Genomic DNA, 12,359 nt, shown 5'->3' with positions numbered 1-12,359 from the left:
ATATACTTTCAACATTTCAACACTGTCAGATACAAACTAAATTTAAAATAATTTCAAATAATTTAAATAAATTTACTTTTACTTATTAAACAAATGATTTAAATTATGAAAACCTTAAAAATTTGTTAAACCATGTTGATATGTTTTTATGTATATTAGAATTGCTTTTGCTAAATGGATTTTTCTTAATACCAAATAAAATTTATACCTACTATGTTAGATCTGCATTTTCTTTTACTAACTGGCCTTTATCTAGTAATCCCAAGTAGTTTGCTTACTCTAACGGTCAGGTATTTCACAAACCTGTCTTAAAACTGATGATGAGCAAAGAAGAATTTAAATATTTTATTTCAATTTTAACTATAGAAATGCTATTTTTAAAATTAATCCTAACATGTGGTTTTTATTCTGTCACCCCTCTGCTCAAAAACTTTCAACACTGCACTATGACTTCAGAATAAGAATACATACTTAAACAATCATAGAACTAAATAGAACCTTCAGATCACCCAATCCAGCCCACCTCCATCACCTCATAGGAAATCCATGGATGTCATGTTACAAGGTCATGGGATATATTGGGAATAGTCTATAATTGGGTTGTCTTTTTTTTTTCTGTTCCTTTGTACTGCATAATATGTCAAATTTCAGAGTCTAGAACTTAAGACCTTCCAAATTCAAAGGCCCCAATTGATTTCTTTCAATGTTCCATTCCCATATCCCCAATACACACCATTCCCTTATAACAGAATCAGATGTATTTACTATATTCCTAATGTCTTTGGCCAAGCAATTGTTTCTTTAGTTCATCCATTCAGATAAAGGTTTTATTTTCATGGTATCAGTTAATGTTCTTAGGTCACAACCTAATTTTGCTTAAAACTGAAGATATTGTAAGGAAACAGAATAGCTACCCAAATAAGGGAATGCTTTATAACCAGATCTTAGTAGTATAGGATTCAGGAGAGCTTTGGCAATGCAAAGAAGAAGAAAGTAATAGGAATTCTCCTCAGTTTTCCATATAGGGATGAATCAGGGCCAACCATTTTCCATTCCTGTGTCGCCTGCTTAAAATTCAAATATAGAAGAAAGAGAGTCTTATTGGTGTAATTTGGGTCATACGTCCATTCACCTTTGGCTCACGAAGGTGAGGTACCTCCATCTACAGTTCCAGCAAAATTGCAGAAAAGTGGGGATGAGAGAAGGAAAGGGAAGGAAAGTTCTCTAAAAGAGAATAAAATTGAGGAGTTCCTATAAGAAGCAGGGAGTGATGCTGGGAATCAAACACAACAGCTGTCTACAGAAGTTTTTAACCCAAACCAATTAAATGACTCCTTTGTACTATATCTCCCTTCCTTAGAAACTCCCAATTTATAAATTGTAGTTAGTCAAGCCCCACAATTTACACCTTTAGGAGTTTTATTACTAAAGTTCACATATCTGTGTATGCAATGTCATTATAGAAACCAGGTAAAGAAAGGAAAATTTTAATTAAAAAATAAATTTCTAAGTGACAACTTAGTATCTTTTCATGGTCTAGATGTAAACTTAAAAAAAAAAATGACAAAAGAGAAAGAAAAGAAACCCTTAACTTTCAGTGTAACAAAATGAGGGACATTCCCTTCAGGTTATTCCTTCCTGATCTTTCCCTTTAAATTTTCACTACAAATACATGGTTAATTCATTCCAGTCTTGCTTTGATGGATGAGAATCCTACATAAATCACAACTGCCTAGCCCAGCCCCTCCTGTTTTCAACACTGATCTTTGGACTCTATCCTGTACAGTCCACAGCACTCCAGATGGGTCTGGGAACTGTGCCATGAGCCTCGCCCACTATCCCAACCTGATTTTATGGCCTTATGCTGGAGCATCATACAGCATTACAGAGCCTAGATGACATTTTTTAGTCACAACAATAATGACATATGGCACTATCTTCATAACTCTTCCGTTTGGGAGAAAACAATTTTCTACTTATTTTCTTGAAACACAGGGGATGAGTGACTGCTGCAGCTTCTGAAATGGACACTCAACACTAATGAGCACTAGCCTATGGTGACCTATTCAGAATGGAAGGCTCACAGTGTGACATTCTGTTTAAGTGGGCTAAATGATTGGACATCAGTCACAGGAGTTTAAAGGTCTGAAGACATGGCAAAATATTATTAATTCAATATCCCTTTAATGCTAAAAAGTATGGCCAGAGGGACCCTTTGACAATTTCTTGGGCTATCAGAATACCTAATTGGAGATTAATCTCTAATAACCTCTTAATAACATTCAGAAGTTTAAATGAAGCCCAAACAAGAAAGAAATTGTCAGTTTAGTAGTGTCATTTACAGCTAATGCTATGGAAAACTATTTAATTCATTACAGAGGCAGAGAGGCCCATTTCAATTTTTGCCCTATTTCTATCTGGCCAATTAAATATGTGCTGGCTAAACACTAAAATTTAAAAAATGGGATCTCCTGTACCAGCATTAACTTCTTCAAAGACTATCGGGACTGAGACTTCAGGTCTCAGGCTAACCATCAATCCCAGGGGCTGCCTTCCTTTGCACCCCAGGCTAGGTTCAACCTCCCCTACCCTTAGCATTTACCAGAATGGAAGTTGTGTTTCATTTTTGTTTTTAATTCTTTCACCTCCCACAAAAAGCCACTCCATAGAACAGATGACTTACCTTGCTTACTAAGGTATTCTAACACCTGGAAAACTATGTAGCTATGTACTTTCTCACTGAAACAAGAATGAATGAATGAGTGAATGAATGAATGAATGTACATGGAGGGCTGATTTTGAAATCTCTCCTGTGAATGTTTTATATTTCTCCTGACCTATTAGTCTATTAACAAATCATTTTTGAAGAAAGAACATTTTATCCCATCTATAATTTCCAGCTCTTCAGAGACTTACTTTAAGGTCATGAGGTTCTAACAACGCTTGCTGCTGCTCTTCTATGTGTGATTCCACATTTAGCTTAGGACATAATGTACCAAAAGAGAGAAGGGACCATAACCAGATGCTTAGTATTTGTTCCTCAAATTTGTCAAGTCAGCCTGGCTTTTCAGCTCCCCTGGCTGTGTCTTCACTTAGCCTGTGACCAGGCATTAATGAATTTCCCCAAGGGATGTCAAAGAAACGCCTTTCCCCAGAATTGTGAGGGAACCCAACCAGGCCAGCTGAAGAAGGAAGAGCCTGGCGAGTCAATGAGCTTTGCTAAGGGGTTACTAGGGGAGCAGGATGATGCTGCTCGGGCAGCTGCTCTCCCTAAGTCACCTCCCTGCCTACTGTTAGGTTCGCTTTTATCAGGGACAGGAAAAGGGCGCTACCTGTGGTAGTACGAACCACTGTGTATAGAAATCAGGCACTTGTGGAGTTTCTCACTTGATACTTCTCTTCAGACACCAAAAAGTTCTTCATTCTCTGTCCTTGTCTTAGCTTTACGGGACTGCAGGTCAGGAGTGTAGCCTAACAAGTTGTTCTAAATGGCATCTTTCAACAAAATAGTTTTGCTTTGTCTAGGTTTCAGAGGATCACCTATGCTACAGGAGGCGACCCTTGGTTCTGGCCTAAGGAGCCTCTGAGCATTCTCACCTGGCAGAGAAAGGCCAATGTAATATAGTCTGACCCCAGTTTTTGATGAATTGTACCACTGACTTCTTTTAAGCCTCAGTTTCCACTTCTCTGTTAGTCCCACATCTGAATAGGCTAGTAAGAAAGCTGGCACATGCCCCCTTGCTTCACCCATGAAACTTTCAAACTCGCACATTGCCAACCCAAATCTACTTATTAATAACCTACTAATCTTACTCCCTGAGCACACCGGAGGCCGAGCCTACTCCACCTGCCCCACTTAAAACACACCGGATCTGTTTGCTCTAACCCCACTCTTCCCAGGAATCCCTTGTGTGAATAATAAACTTTCTTTCAAATCCTCCCAAATTCTTGACATTCTACCTGTCAGGTGGGCAGTGGTCCAGCCCGTGGCTGTTGGCGGTCACAGAGTAACCAGCCCAACACAGACTTTTTTCACCATCGGCTTTTTTTGTGCCTCAAAATAATTTGGGTACATTTGTTTTAAGAGTTTATTTCTAGAAGACACTTTTTAAAATCTACATTTGACTCATGATCGCATATTGGTTGGCTCAACAGAGATTCTAAAGGAAAAAGTTTTAAGCAATAAAAGGTTCACACTTCTTATGGGCTAAAAGACCCGTGGGAATCATCTGGAGCTGAGCCCTGGATGCATGGAAGGGCTGTGCAAAAAGGCAAGAGTTGTCAGGAAAGAAGAAAAGAGGAGATAAGAAGCATTTCCTAAAAGTCCTACTCTGCCCTGGCCATCTGTACACTTAGTGATGTTTTAGGAGCTTATTTGAAAGGTTTCACAAAGGCCTGGTTTCTGTGACACATACTAATATGCATAATTTCCTTCTTCCTAACTCCCTTTTTCCTTTCTATCCTTTAGAAATATCCTTAGAATAGAAAGTTATCTATTTCTTAATTTCCAAGTTCCATTAATATCAAGTTTTACGTTGATAAAGGATGTAATAACGGCACAAAATGAAGCACTGATGAAGGCATTATTTGCCCTGTTGACATCAACAGATTTCTTTACTTGCTGGCCACTCTTATAAGGCCATCACTGGCCAAAGGAAAGCTGTGAACAATACTTGCCAAGGAGATTATCTCAGCTATGACCCTCCTGGGACAGGAGAATCGTCGACACTAATCAAGATCACAGCCCTGCTTATACGCCCTAGTAGGCACCACAGCCTGCCAAGAGTTTTTAGAACCAAGATAGTTTGGGAGAAGAGAGCATGCCTTAAATTAGCCCCAACCCAAGTACATGGCCGGGAGAGCTGCTATTTGTTTTCTTCTGTAACTAAAGATGGTGACATTGTGACACTAAGAACTGGCAGACATGAGCAAAGATGCCAAGGAAAATAACAGAATGTCACTGTGCAGAGAAAATAGGTCAAGACAAGGAAGGCTGAGCAAATGCTGATATAATGTCCAGGAAAGCAGATGTACCTAGAAAGGAGATGCTAGTAGGAGCTGAACGGGTGGATTAACTAATTTACTCCTAAATATAACTGAATCACATAGTGCGGACTAAGACTCTATGTTTGGCCATCAGGAGGAATGCAAGCTTAGGACAGTGACAAAGTTAAGTTGTAGAAAACAAGAATCACATTTTTTTTCTGGCAAATCTGAGTTAGTGGCTAAGAAATATCATCTCCAATATCTCCAATTAACTTATCTGTGTTAGAGGCTAGCTTGTTAGCTTTGTCTTAAAGAACTCTTCCAACCAAGAGCTCACTGAAATATCACTGACTACTTAACTAAGTATCATTCTGACTGAGCAAGTCACCAAGGACAAATCTTGTCCTTTGGTGGATTCTGCATAAATGTTTTCTGTTAGCTTTCTTTCATCAAGATTTTTGCCAACTGATTCATAAATATTAGCATTTCATTAATTGCACCAATATTAACATTTCGTGTCAGTTGGGATTTTTAAGCAAATTTCTAATTACATTCAAAAAATAAAACAAGAAGTTTTTCTAATAATGCTGGTATTAACCAGCACTAGAATTAGTTTTGTCTTGAGAACACATACATTCTAGTAGGAAAAAAAGCTGTTGCTCCAACTTATTTTAAATGATTAATTTTATGAGTATATTATGAATAACACATACAGAGTGCTATTAATTACCTAGTGCATTTCAATGTTTAGCATGACTTTAAAAAGCAATCCATACATCTTATAAATCTCTCCTTTTTTTACATGAACAGAAAATCAATTCCCAGAAAGTAAAATATATTCTGCATGCTTACTTAAATAATCAAAGATTCAAGTGAAATATAAGCATAATTTAAGTATACTTTTGTTTTGATAATTTTTTCCAAAATAGAATTGATTCTATAGTATAATACAATAAAGCAGGGAGATTCTTTGAGGAAACTCATCTTATTCTTGATTTTAAAAATAATCCAAATAGATACTTCCATTATTTTGAGATTTGCTGGCTACTACAATACTAAACTTCATGCTAATTTAACATGATTTACTTTGTTTAACATATCAACTGTTTTCACACTAGCAACATGTTAGAGGAACTAAAACAACAATTCATTTGCTTTATAATCTCTTTATAGAAACTCCTGAGGTCTAGTGAGGTGGGAATCTGAGAAACAATGACTTTGGAGTTTTAATTGGCATAAATCATTTTCTTTGTTTCACCCCTTGTCAGGCTCGATTTAATTTCCATGGAGAATCCTCTTCTCAAATAGCTTAAGGGAAAATTTGATGATGAATAACAAACATAAAGGTAACTTGTGAAGTTACATCTTCATTTGACCTAAATCTTCATTATTTCTTAAGAATATCAAGTTCTTGTATGAATTTTTTCTTAATTTTGTGACTATTTTCCTAAAACTTTTAAGTCATTCACTGGGAAGCAATGAGAATTTCTTCCTCATAAAACATTTAGAGAGCATGAGTATCTTCTGAAATATCCCTCCTCTGTTATGCTACAGTAGCACTGACCTTTTATTCAGTCTTTGAGTCTTGAGTTCTTTTCCCCCTCAAGTCCTTTGCACATGGTATTTCTTTAATTATTTCCTAGTTTTAAAAATCTCATTGGGAAAAATTGACTTCTTCAAGGTCTTCCCCTAACTGTAATCTGAATTAGATAACTGCTCCTCTCTTTGATGACATCCTATTCTTTATCTTCTTGGCATTCTTAATATTATTTATTTTTTGGTGTCTATTTATTCTATCTACACTGGACTAAATCTAAAAAGACAAAGACATTGTCTATTTTAATTCATTGATATTTATTGAGAAGAGTGGTTGGCAAATAATTGAAACTTGATAAACAAATATAAAGAATGACTAAAAGAAAGATAGAAATTCATTTGACTACAGAAAGACCTGACTTATTAAATTACATAGAATCTGTAGGGGCCAAGGACAGGCTCATGTGCCACTTCAGTCAGGCAGATAATGTCAGAGCTGAAAATAAGACCCAAAAGATCCAGAAAGAATCTTTGACTCTGAAAGTCTCAGAACTCTGACTTCTCCACCCCATAAAAAGAATTCTGGACACATGAAAAGATGCTCCACATCACTAATTATCAAGGAAATGCAATAAAAACCACAATTAGATATCACCTCACACCACTTAGGATGGCCAGTATTAAAAAGACTAAAAACAACAAATGCTGGTGAGGATGCAGAGAAAGGGGAACCCTCCTACACTGCTGGTGGGAATGTAAGCTAGTTCAACCATTGTGAAAAGCAATATGGAGGTTCCTCAAAGAACTAAAAATAGAAATACCATTAGACCTGGGAATTCCACTCGTAGGAATTTACCCAAAGAATATAATTTATCATATTCAAAAAGACATATGCACCCCTATGTTTATCGCAGCACTATTTACAATAGCCAAGATATAGAAGCAACCTATGTGTCCATCAGTAGATGAATGGCTAAAGAAGATGTGGTACCTATACACAATGGAATATTATTCAGCCATAAGAAAGAAACAAATCCTACAATTTGCAACAACATGGATGGAGCTAGAGGGTATTATGCTCAGTGAAATAAGCCAGGCGGAGAAAGACAAGTACCAAATGATTTCCCTCATTTGTGTAGTATAACAATGAAGCAAAAACTGAAGGAACAAAACAGCAGCAGACTCACAGACTCTAAGAAGGGACTAGCAGTTACCAAAGGGGAGGGGTGTGGGAGGGAGGGTGGGGAGGGAGAAGGGGATTGAGGGGCATTATGAGTGGCACACATGGTGTGGGGGGGATTATGGGGAAGACAATGTAGCACAGAGAAGGCAAATAGTGACTGTGTGGCATCTTACTACCCTGATGGTCAGTGACTGTAATGGGGTATAGGGGGGACACGATAACATGGGTGAATGTAGTAACCACTTTGTTTTTTCATGTGAAACCTTCATAAGAGTATACATCAATAATGCCTTAAAAAAAAAAGAATTCTGATGGAATAATTGCTCCAGCAAGAGAGCTATCACCAGAGATAATACTGTAATATGAACTAGTTGGGGTAGATAGGGAGGAATGTGGCAAAGTCTGTTAAAATTCCTCTCTGTGTCCCATTGTAGCTCAGCAAAAGTTTACCAAACATTTACTCTTTCATATTACTGTAAATTACTTCCCTTTTCTTTTGAAGTCTCAGACCCCTACACCCTTCTTAGTTCATAATGACATATACACCTCCTTGTCCCTGATTGCCTTTGCAATCTATGTCTACGGATTCCTCATATATACATAATTAAACTTTGACTTTTTTTCTCCTGTTAATCTGTCTCATGTCAATTTGAATCTTAAACCACCTAGGAGAACCTCAAAGGGTAGAGGAAAATTCTTCCTCCCCAACAAATCCAACATTGCATTAGTATACCACAACATAATAATGGATATTCATTATGATATTCTGAGCTGTCTAGAATAAATTTAAATTATGTTCAACATATTCAATTTAAGATGTCAGGGATTTGAAGTATCTAGAATAATTCTCATTAAAAAATTTTAAAGTAGTAATGAGGGAAAAGGTCCCACTTATGGGGAAAGGTACATACTGTAAAAAAAAAAAAATATATATATATATATATATATATATATATTTATAAAACTAGGTCCATATGCATTTCACATTATTAGAGTCACTTTCCCCATCAAAATCTAAATAGTGACTCATTAAGAAGATGCAATTAACAGCATACAGCTTGAAAACCTCTGCTTGAACTTTAAATTTTAGCAGCAGTTTTTTGGACAAAAGCTAGAGAGAAAACTGGACGTTTACAAACATTAACCAAAACTCATAGCTTGGTCAAATATTGCAAACCCAATGCTTGTCAATTTTTTCCAATTAACTATTCCATATTTCTTCTATAGGAAGAGGAAAAGATGTGGAGCATGGAAATTCCATGCAGCGACTGCCTCCTTTGAATCAGTGTGTTACGAAAAGTTGGTAACTGCCATGCTGATTGACTGAGAGCAACAGAAAACCCTGGAGGCCTTCTGGTTCAGTTGGGATTGTAATGATAGACTAGCAAGATAAAAGCCTGCCAGAACATTAGCTTCAACTGTATGACAATGCCCTCCCTAGGAAGATATGATGCCGTGTGGATGAATATAGATTGAAAATGTGGATTCTGTCAGCAGCACTGATTTCACTCAGAAAGCCTATATGCTGGGAGAATGCTGTGTCTGCTCAGGGGTAGGATTCCAGCAATGTGTGAAAAATTCACTTTCTCAGCTGGAAACACTTATGTTTCTAGTTGTACAAGTGGTAAGTTTGGGGGTCCACACTGCTGTTGAAGCTGAAAGACAGAGAGAGAGGGACGGATGTGTGGATGTCTGACCCTATTAGCAGTGAGTGCATACTTACTGGCTTAATCTTGGGGCATGGGAGAAGATCACACATTCTCAGAAATAAAAATTCTTCCTAGGATTACTTGAAGTCCTGCTTTCCAAATACACCCTGATGCCATGAAGTAATTCGTTTTCCTCTCCTCCATAGAACTGACACAGTTGTCATCATTTTTATTTCTCTGACTGATTCTCTCCTTCTGACTCTACAGAGCAGAAAATTTACCCTCCAGAGGTGCAGAGGGTATAGATTTCCCTCTTTTTTTTTATTTCTCCAAATAGGAACTGGAAGAAAAGATGAAGACAAATTTCTCCACCTCTATGTTAGATGGTGCTGGGGTGTGGTGTTTTCCTACATGTATATATATATATAACAATATTATACACAGTAGTAATAGTAGTATAACTCCATTCAGGTTCCCAGACACAATTCCAACGTGTGTAAGTATGTGAGAGGGGGTCCTCCCACACTTACTAACAAAGCAATTCTCAAACACCAGCAGGGTGTCCAAGAATTCAACTCAATTCTGATGCTATCTGCCCAGAGACAGCACCAGATTCCCGGGTTAAGGGCTCTGTCCTACAAGCCTGCCCTCCACTGGCTCCAGGCACAAGCTCCAGGCAATTGCCTGTGCTTCTGATCTACCGGGTACAGGTTGGAGGTTTCCATGACCTCCCCCTTAGGTTCAATTAGTTTGCTAGAGCAGCTCACAGGACTCAAAAACACACATTCACCAGTTTAATAAAGGATGCAAGTTAACAGCCATATGAAGGGAGACAGAAGGCAAGGTCCCAGATAAGGTGCTTCTACCCTCATGGAGCTTGGGGCCTGGCTGAGTGGCATGTGGAGGCCTCTGGTTCCCCAAGAGGAGAAGCTGTCTCTGGCAGAGAAGCAGGATCCCATAAAGCAGAGCACAGTAAGCTCTTATCAGGGTTTTTGTGAGAGCTTCATTGCACAGTCACTACTGACTAAATTATTGGCCATTGGCTGATTCAGCCTCCAGCCCCCACCCTTGGGTGGGGGTCCAAAAATCTCTCATTAACATGACAAACCATCCATTTCACCTTTAAGACTCTGCAGTGTTTTCAGGAACTATGGATGAATGCTAAATATACCTGGGAAATATATATTTGGTCATATGGATGACCAAATATGTATTTCTTATGACTCATTATATCACAGATGGTTAATAACATTGACTTTGGAATTAGCTAGCAATCCTGAGTAGGATTACTCTATTATGAGATCTTAAGAAAGTCACTACAGGGCTGTTATATGGCTTTGATGAAATAATGATCATAAAGTGAGGCACACAGAATCTATGAATGCTATCTAATGGCATTAGCATTCACAGTGGAAACACTACCACCATCTTTCAGTCATACAGATTGGTATTTATCGCATGAACTTACCTGAAAATCAGGTTTCATTAGGACACATAATTAATCCTTTTTTTTTCTTTGTTTTTAGTAAAAAGAGCCAGGAGTAACATAAAACTTCACCTGAAAATTCTTTCTCAAAGTGGATGCATGAATTTGGATCTTCACTTTAAAGAAATGGTGAGCAGAGAAGTGACATAGTGGATCTCTGGCAACTCGCTGCACTGATGGACAGTGACTGCACTGGGATATGGGTGGGGACTTGATAATATGGGTAAATGTAGTAACCACATTGTTTCTTCATGTGAAACCTTCATAAGAGTGTATATCAATCATATCTTAATAAAAACATTTTTTTAAAAGAAAGAAATGGTGAGCAAAATTCCTTTCTGTGACATGACTATGAAGACATTCTGACATTTGGGATGAAATGATATATTTCCACTAAAAATTTTTGGACTCTATGGAATTTGTGTAATTTAGTATGAGCAATAATAATCTTTAGTGTTTTTTAATATTATATAGATAAAATTATTTGCATTTTCTTCTCTCTTTTATTGAATGGCTTGCTTTCTCAGTGATTGGGTACAACTGAATAAAACATAACTTTTATTTTTAGTTTTTATTGATGGACATTTTTGATGGGAAAAAAACCTGATGATATTCTGATATCATATAATAGGTGCGTGCAAGATCCACAGCATTTTACGTTCCTCTCCTGTAAGTGAGTTGCTGAACTGGATACACGTAGGAAAAGGTGTTTGAGTTTTGAACTCTAAGATTATTTAGGATAAAAGATCATATCTGATTATCTTCCTTTTAGGGAGTTAATGTATATTATACCTATTAAAATTAATTAGCTTTTTATTATGTTTACTATTACTATTTATTTTTCTTTGATTTTTTTCTTTTCTTTCCATAATAACTCAATCTGAACCTCCAAGTCTTACAGAATTAAGAACTGAGTATTGCAACACCATTTTAGTTTCATGTAAGATCTCTTTACTTAAAAAATGTTTTGCCACTAATATTATAAGATAAAAATTATGTGACTTCACCTTTTCATTAACTGAGATACAGAAATAAAAGGAGAGAAAGATGAGTTCGTTCCTAAACATATTGTGTTTTGCTTACCACTTAAGTATCAGCCATCTGGAGATACTCATCTCATTGAGATACAAGTCTGGACCACATTAGAATGGTATGTACTAAATATCTCAGAACAACCAGCAAGAGAGAAAATTGAATACACTGTTATAAGTTACTACATCTCAAGCTTTAATGTGTATTTACAAGAATCGCCTGTTAAAATGCAGATTGGATGCAGTGAGTCTGGTATGGGGGCGTCTGCATGTCTAAAGAGTTCACTGATGCTGATGCTCTGGTTAACAGGTAACACTGTGAGTGGCACGGCGGGGGCGGGGGGAAAGTTAGGCTGAAAAGAGTAGATCACTAAGAAGATGATGTTGGACAGCATGTCAGAAAATAATTCAAAGAAAAGCAGTGAAAATGATTAAAACAGATGAATTACAGAAAATAAAAAATAAATAAGGAAACAAAGAAGAATCCG

Source organism: Manis pentadactyla, chromosome 2 (genome assembly GCF_030020395.1).
Source record: "Manis pentadactyla isolate mManPen7 chromosome 2, mManPen7.hap1, whole genome shotgun sequence".
Classification (NCBI taxonomy): Eukaryota; Metazoa; Chordata; class Mammalia; order Pholidota; family Manidae; genus Manis; species Manis pentadactyla.
This window is presented reverse-complemented; position numbering follows the sequence as displayed.